Consider the following 9,089-nt stretch of genomic DNA (forward strand, 5'->3'; position numbering starts at 1 on the left):
AGTGCTCGATTGAAGAAAACCTCGCATTCGTTGTGGTATTTATACTAGGAGTGTATGTGTAGGTACGTGTGTGGGTAAAAGTGTAGGTATAAAAATGTAGGTACAAAATTGTAGGTACAAAATTGTAGGTACAGATTTGTAAAAAAGGGGGTGTATCTACCTGTTAGAAAACAGGGTGTCAATAAGATACCTAAAGCTAGGAAAATTCCTACCGATTTGGTAGGTAGTCAATTGGTGTTTGTTGTGTTATTTTTTCCTGCCGATTTGGTAGGTAGTCAATTTGTGTTTTGTGTATTGTGTAATGTTTTGTGTGTGTTAGGTAAAAATTTAAACAGCCACGTGTACCCATTGCCCTGATCCTTGTTAAGTAGTTTTTTATTGTTTTGTTTGTAAATTTCTAAACTTTCTGCAACATCAAGTTTCCATGGGTTTGTAATGTGTCGTAAGAGTTTAATATTTGAAGTATTCAAAAAATGTCCTTCATTGAAAATATGTTCAGCAACTTTAGATTTAAAATGATGAATGAGTCCCTTGTCTGTGTCTTTGTGTGCTTTTGATACTTCCGTTATGTGTTCTTTGAATCGTGTGTTGAGTGTGCGTTTTGTTTGTCCTATGTATATTTTGTCACAGTGATTACATGTTACTTTGTAAACACCAGATTTTGTTAAGTTGTCCAACGGGTCTTTCGTAGATCCTAAGAGAGTTTGAAGTTGGTTAGCTTTGCTTGTGAAAACTAATTCAAAACCAAACTTTCTGAGAATTGGTCGGAGTTTTTTGGTGTCATTGTTGTAGTTCACAGTTATCCGTTTAAGTGTAGGTTCTGTCCGTGTCAGTGTAGTCAAAGAACGTCTGTATTGTTGTTGTGTCTTTTTGTTGATGATCTGTTGTATTGTTTGTTTTGTGTAACCGTTCAACTGTGCTGTTTCGAAAATGTAATTAAGTTCTTTCGTTTTTCCTGTTTCACTAAGTGGAAGTGTCTGCATTCGGTGTATCATGTGATTGAAGGATGCAATTTTGTGTTGATGTGAGTGATTTGATGAATTTGGAATAGTGCGTTGAGTGTGTGTCGGTTTTCTGTAAATTTCGAAGGAAAGTGTTGATTCTTGTTTTACGATGAGTATGTCCAAAAATGGTAGTTGGTTGTTCTGTTCAATTTCACAAGTGAATTCGATGTTTTTGTGTGCATTATTGATATTGTTCAAGATTTCAGGTAAAAGATGTTTCTTAACCATGCTAAACACGTCGTCAACGTATCTCCACCAGACTTCAGGAAGCTGTTTGTTGTTTTCTAAGCGTTTTTCCAAATTTGCCATAAAAATTTCACTTAAAAATGGAGAAAGTGGATTGCCCATGGGGGCACCATTAAGTTGTTTGTAGGTTTCATTTCTGAACGAAAAATAATTTTCTTCCATACAAAGTTTGGTTAATTTGATGTATGTACGAACTTTCTTAATCCAATCTGAATCTTCATATTGGTTCAGAAGCCAATCTTCTAGTAGGTTAATGGCCTCTTTAACTGGAATGCTTGGAAATAGTGATTTAACGTCGAATGAAACTAAAATTTCATCGTCGTTAACGGATAAATTCTGTACTAGTTCTGTGAATTGTTCGGAATTCTTGATAGATCTACTGTGAAATTTTTTATATTAAACTCTTACGACACATTACAAACCCATGGAAACTTGATGTTGCAGAAAGTTTAGAAATTTACAAACAAAACAATAAAAAACTACTTAACAAGGATCAGGGCAATGGATACACGTGGCTGTTTAAATTTTTACCTAACACACACAAAACATTACACAATACACAAAACACAAATTGACTACCTACCAAATCGGCAGGAAAAAATAACACAACAAACACCAATTGACTACCTACCAAATCGGTAGGAATTTTCCTAGCTTTAGGTATCTTATTGACACCCTGTTTTCTAACAGGTAGATACACCCCCTTTTTTACAAATCTGTACCTACAATTTTGTACCTACAATTTTGTACCTACATTTTTATACCTACACTTTTACCCACACACGTACCTACACATACACTCCTAGTATAAATACCACAACGAATGCGAGGTTTTCTTCAGTCGAGCACTTGACACTGAAGAAGTCTGTAAGTCACAGACGAAATAGGCCTATCTGTCCGAAGATAAGCACAGTAGTAGAATTAAAAGGAATTTGCTCGTCCTTTCTAGTTTTCTTTAAAAGAGTTATTCATTTTTTATTTTCTTTTGCAAAAGTGAAGTATTAGTGAAGTGTTTTTAAATTAAACTAGAGTCTGAAGTAACAAGTTCTACTAAAAGCTCTAAAGTAATAGTAAAGATCATGTAACGCCTTCGAAACCCAATCAAAACCCACCGACACTTCCTGAAATGCCTTCGAAAAACCCCCTGAAATCCGCTTGGACCCCCTGTAACGCACCTTAGGCTAGGCTCCTCCGAAACCCCCGAAAACGCCCCTGTAACAAAAGTCTACGTAGTTGATTGTTAGCGCCTAAGGGTTTCATACCCTTTATGTTTAAGGAAGAGGTGGCAAGCAGTTGGGAGAACCCTATAGAAGGACAGTTAGGATTAAGGGGTTTAAAAGGGTATCTCAGGTAGGTTAATGTTTGGTCAAATGGCATTCTGAGGAGGTATGTATTAACGTGGCTCAAAAAATCTGTTATGCACGTTCTCCAAAGATTTGAGCTCATTTGTGTGAAATTTGAAATTGCATAAGCTCTTCAAAGTTTGTATGAGAATATCAGCGGGAAAACGGTGTACAGTGGTGACTCAATTTCGTCAGCCTCCGATTTTGTGAGCCTTTTTTAAACATGGAAAATAAGAGTGTGTTTCACTCCACATTGCCGTTCTTCAAGCATTTTGTAACGAATTTTAATTCAGATGATGCCAGACATATGTATATAAATAATATTTTATTTTAAAGCTTTTGATTTTGTAACGATCGTTACCAGTGCAGTGAGATCCAAACAAAATCAAAACCAAAAAAACTCATCAAAAAATAACAAGTAATGAAAAGGCAGGCAAAACACAAATGTTTGGGCAACAATCCATAAAGGGGATGATAAACACTACGACCCTTGAGAAAGGCTAAACCCCTTAGAAAGGCTAAAACCCTTAGAGAAAACAATCGTTTTCGGCTTAAAGTCTGAGAAAGTCACCCGAAACATCGATCAAACATTCACTCGATCGAAACCGTTATATAAATGTGAATTTTTACCTTATGCTCTATCGTAACTTTTAAAAACGGCTAAAAATTGTTGTAAACTATATGTGTGATACATCATCATTTTCAAGTGCTGGAAGACTCTTCTTCTTAGTTGCCCCTTAAACAATACATACGTGAAACATTGTATGAAAGAGACTATACGAGGGGAAAGTGGGTCGGAGATGATTAATTGCTGAACTTGCTGGAAGTGTTACAGGAGTTTATGCTGAGGTTTATATGGTAGACATCATGGTAGGATTGTTTCAGAAGGTGCTGGCCGGATTTCTTTAAAATTCCATCCAGGGATGTCTCACAGGTTTTCTCACTGAATTTCTGAAGGGATTTTTTCAGGGATACGGGAATTCCTCCAGTAACTTTTCCGAGAATGTTTACAAGAATTTCTGCAGATACATCCTTTATAATTTTCCTGGCATTCCTCTTACGGTACCTCCAAAAGGATTTCTTGGAAACTCCTGCTGGGATTCCTCTAGAAATTATTGTTTTATATTCCTGCAGGACTTTTCATAGGAAATTCTGTGCAATATTATTAGGGATGTATCAACCAAGATTGCGACCATTCATTTGCAAAGATTTACATTCATTTGCTATTATCTCAGTTCTGTTACCGTTTCGGGTACTTTACCCTAGGATCCAACCCGAGCGAATCGTTGGTAGTAAGATAGAGAGTAGAGAAGAAGAGAAATAAATGTATTGTACTATTCGTTGTGAATTATTGTCGCATCCATTTCTTGTGTGCAATATTGTTAGCAATATTTTGAATTATATACCTTTAGAAAGGAAAATTACTTATATACTCCCACTAGCAACTGTTCTTTTAAATAAAAAGGAAAATTGTAACGCACATAACACACCACGTACACATACACACAAGGGAACTGGATTGGGAGGATTAAGCGGTTCACGTTCAAAGAAAACAAAATTTACAGCTTGTTGATTACTTCACGAAAAAAAATCAATCATTTGAATGATTTTGCAAATGTGTAACTAGTGCCACTTAGTGACGAAATTTCGAAACAAGTGGACCATTAACTGTAAACTCTTGACTAACTGAATAACCTTGCCGAAGACACCATCTATCTAAGTGGTGAGAGTCCTGAGATATATGAAATTTAAAATTTGCTTGATCTCTGGCGCAGCTTATTGGTGGAATTTCCAATTAAACGATCCATCACCATCCATCATGGAATCGTAAATAAAATTATTAGAGAGCAGATTTTTGAATCAGTTTAATCAGATGTTTGACATAACAATAATGGGGAAAAGGATCAACAATTAAAAAGAAACTTTCTAAAACACAATATGTGTCTAAAAACTTAAACAGTTTTGTCTTCGTAAATACGGCTCTGGGCCCATTGTGCAGTGTGGTGGCTGTATCACTTCCATCACCAAGCCACGTTTGTGTTGTTAATGATGGCTTTCAGCCTCCCGTTTACCCATGTGCAGTCATAGCCGTGCTGGTTAGAGCGCAGGGTACTATGTATCATCATGATGCTGTCTCGGTTCGATTCCCGCCGCCGCCCGTATTTCTTTTTAAACATGTATTGGTATTTGATGCCGCCGCTGCTGCCATGATCAGTCTAAAAATAGAACAAATAATGAGAAACCAGTGCGACAGAGCACACGCACACATGCGAAATTTTCCTTTTCCAGATTCTAGGAAGCCAATAGGGCACTTGCTGGCTTTGTTTAGTGTGCCCAACATTTTGCCGTGAAACGTTTCGTAACGCGATTGTCATTACAAAGCGTTACCAGCAAAATCAAAGGGTCTGTTGGGCACACTAAACAAAGCCAGCAAGTGCCCTATACAATTTTTGGTATACTGCCACCTACCAATTTTTGTATTTGCAAGGCCCTAATACAATATTTATATATGTTTCATACCCAATTGTATTAGAATCTGCCAATCTCAGGTTGCGTGTTGATAAATTCTGGCATAAATGCAGGAGAAATTCCATCAAGATTTTCTAAAGGAATTTCAGAAGCAATACCAAGACATTATCGTATTGGAATACTGAGAGGTAATCTTGGACAAATCTCAAGAGGGACCCCCTTGAAATCCATGGCGAATCCTAAGAGGAATTCTTGAAAATCCCTTGAATAATCGCTAGATTCATTCATCAGTGAGTTGGTCCTAGGGGCATGTACTTTTCCATTTGAGAAATTTGTACCTTCCGTAGATTTATTCATGGACTAATGCACGGAGCAATTCATAAAGGAATTCTTGCAGAAATATCTACAATAATCTCTGAATGCATCACTAGAGTAGTTCCTGTAGAAATTACTGGATAATGTCCTACAAGAATCTCTAGAGAAATTTCAGCAGAAGTTCCTGATGGAATCTCTGGGGGTATCTTAGGAAGAATGCATGTACAATTTATAGAGAAATATCAAAAGGTTTCTTATTGAAATTTCAAGAAAAAAAATTGGAGGAACTACAGCAGAAGTTCCTGGTCTATCAAAGCAAATATGTATGGAGAAATCCCAGCAGGATTTCTTGAAAGAATCGCTAGGAAAGCCCCTGGATAAATCCACGTAGCAATTTTAGGAGGAATTATTGGAGAAATCCTTGAAGAAATCTCTGGATACATGTAGGAGCTCATGTAGAAATTTTTGGAAAAAGTCCTGTAGGTATAGCAAGAATTTTTGGAGGAATCCTAGCAAGAATTCCTGAACGAATCTCTGGAAAAACTTCTGAAGGAATCACAGTAGGAATGTCTGGAAAAATCTTCAAGAGAAACATCTGAATCCCCGAAAGAATTCCATTAAGAACTTTAAGAAACAGCATCAAAAACACTTACAAGAAAACGAAGCCAAAATTCGTGAAAGAATCGCAATAAGAATTTCTGGGGGAATCCCACCTCAAATTCCTTAAGGAGTTCTAACGAATAAATCCATGGAAGAATTTCAACAGCAATCCAAGCAGGAAATCTACAACATAAATCTCATCATAGATGTCTGGAGCAATCCTAACGAGTAAACCTAAAAAAAATCGGAGATGCCAGAAAGAATAAGTAAATTGGTAGACTTGTAATCACAACAACAGGCAGCGTTTATTGTTTGTTCTGTTCCAGAGAAAACTAAGATGAACAGTTTTCAAGCCCATATAGCCGATGTGGTAAGCGCACGTGCAATCAGTTGTGTCCGTGCTGGAATGTTACGGCAAGAAGAAAGAGAGCGGGAATCTTTCTGCAATTGGAAACGATATTGGTTTAAAACACTGGCTAGGATTTTGGGCTAAAATTGCATAAATGTGTTTGTTTGCAAAAAAAATTTGGCCGTTTTCAAAAGTTACATGAGCTTTGTTGATTGCGCCTAAAGACATCAACTGAATTGCTGAATAATATACACTTTTAATTTTCTACTTTAAAAAAAGCTGAAAAAATCGGGTCCCCACTGTATATAAACATATTATTATTGGCTATTATTATAAAAATGATGTCCCTTAGACTGGCCAAAACCGGTGCCCACAACCTACCACTTGCAGTCTGCCACACTGCCAGTTATCCACTTATCCAACCCACTGTGGTAGGGTATAATACTTCTCAAAAAGATGGATATTCGCTCTTATTTGACTAAATTCAGTCATACAAGAGTTGCATATACTTTTCTAGAATATGTGTGCACGCAAAACAAGAAAAGCTACCAAAAATTGAGATATGCCTTTTCTACCAATTTATGTATTAAAAACGTACAGAAAATGTGATAAATCATAATCCATTCGTTGTATTAAGATGCGCTACACGGATCCATAGCTTCCATACCACTACACACAAACACCTCCATTCAAACCCGAGAAGTTGAACCGGGTTGCGTCTAAAAATAACTTTCGCTTCGCTGCTGAGCTTCGCGTCCTATTGTTATCATGGAATTTTCCACTTGCAAACAGCAACCTGCTGGAAGCGGGCATTTCAGTGCACAATGGGTCTAGAGACGTATTTACGAAGACAAAAATGTTTCTGCCAAGTTCTGTCATTTCTATTTTTTTTTTCATTATTGTGAAATGATTACGGTCAATCAAATTTACAAAAATAAAACATTCGATTGATTTGATTGATTTGTCTTTATTAAAGAGACTTTCAGCCCTTGGATAAAACATTAGAGTCATTAGAACTTTTCGAAAAGTTTTCAATAAATTGCAACTTTTTTGCTTTTGGTCATATTTTAGTCGAGTCCAACGATACATGAAGACCAATACATTAGTCACAAACTTTCAAAATTTAATTTAATTCGGTTCGCTTAGTCCTAAGGTACAGTAATTTGATAAACGGAAGTCAAAAACTAGATATAGATAGAAGAGCTCTAATTTCGTGTAAAGTTGAATAATCAATCAAGCCCAAATTTGCACCAATTAAATCAAACTCGTTGAGGAACAAGTAATCACAATTTGAATAGTTTTGGTAGACTTTATAAAAGGATACAACTTGCTAAAAATGTTTTAGGCAATTTTTAAAACTTAGCATGCTTTTGTATGTACCACTAGGCGGTGCTAGAGGTCAAGCAAATTTTAAATTTAATATATCTCAGAATTCTGGTCACTTACAAAGTTGGTGTCTTTGACAATGTTGTTTGGTAGGTCAAGGGCTTACAGTTAATGGTCCACTTGTTTCGAAATTTTGCCACAAGGAAGCGCAAGTTACACATTTGCAAAATTATGGAAATGAATGTTTTTTTTTCGTAAAGCAATCAAAAAGCTGTAATTTAGTTTTCTTTGAACATATTTAAGTCAAGTCAAAGGTTTTTCAAAGAGCTATATATTAGTCATAAATGTGCAAAATTTCATTTCATTCGGTTCACTTAATCCAGAGATATAGCAGTTTAACGAAGAACACTCAAATATGAAACATTTTACTAGAGTCGCTCCAACTTCATGTAAAACTATCCAATCGAGCTCAAATTTGTACCATTTATAGCTAATTAGTTGTGCAACTAGCATATAAAATTTGAGAATATTCCCTACACATTATAGAAAGTTACAGGTTGCTGAATATATTCGAGATGATAAGTAGAAGATACATGCTTCTACTAATTTGCAACTAGCGCCGTCTTCTGGCAGAATCCTGAACCAATCAGCTAATCAACTGAAACGCCTTAATAAACCAAACAACATTGCCGAAGAAACCAACTTTCTAAGTAATCAGAGTTCTGAGATATATGGAATATAATAATTAATTTATCGTCAGCGCTACCTAGTGGTGGAATTTTGAATCAAACGGCCCATCACCAGTAAAACCTTGGCTGGCCTAACAACTTTGCCAAGTATACCGAATATTTAAGTAATCATGGTGCTAAGATGTACGGTATGGAAATTTCGCCAGTGCTACGTCTTGCTGTCTGTGATATCTGTCATACCAGAGACAAACAGACGTAACACTGATGAAATGTTTATACCAAATATCTCATCATCCTGGTTACTTAGAGAGTTGGTGTCTTCGGCAATATTATTTGGCTGGTCAAGAACTAACAAATGATGAGCCGTTTGATTCAAAATTCCACCACAAGGCAGCGCTAGTGAGCAAACAAATATTATATTCAATATATCTCAGGACTCAGATCACTTAAAAAGTTGATGTCTTCGATGATGTTGTTAGGTAGGTTAAGGCCTCTCAGTTGATTAGCTGATTCGTTCAAGGTTCTGTCAGTAGGCGGCACTAGTTACGAATTAATTGAAGCATGCAACTTTTATATATTATTTCAAATATATTCAGCAAGCTGTAACTTTTTCAAAAATGCACCAAATATACTCAAATTTTTCCTGACAGTTGCACAGCTAGTAAGCTATAAACGGTACAAATTTGGGCTCGATTAGATAACTTAACATAAAATTGGAGCAACTCTAATGAAGTAGTTCATATTTGAG

The sequence above is a fragment of the Aedes albopictus genome, chromosome 3 (assembly GCF_035046485.1).
Source record: "Aedes albopictus strain Foshan chromosome 3, AalbF5, whole genome shotgun sequence".
Classification (NCBI taxonomy): domain Eukaryota; kingdom Metazoa; phylum Arthropoda; class Insecta; order Diptera; family Culicidae; genus Aedes; species Aedes albopictus.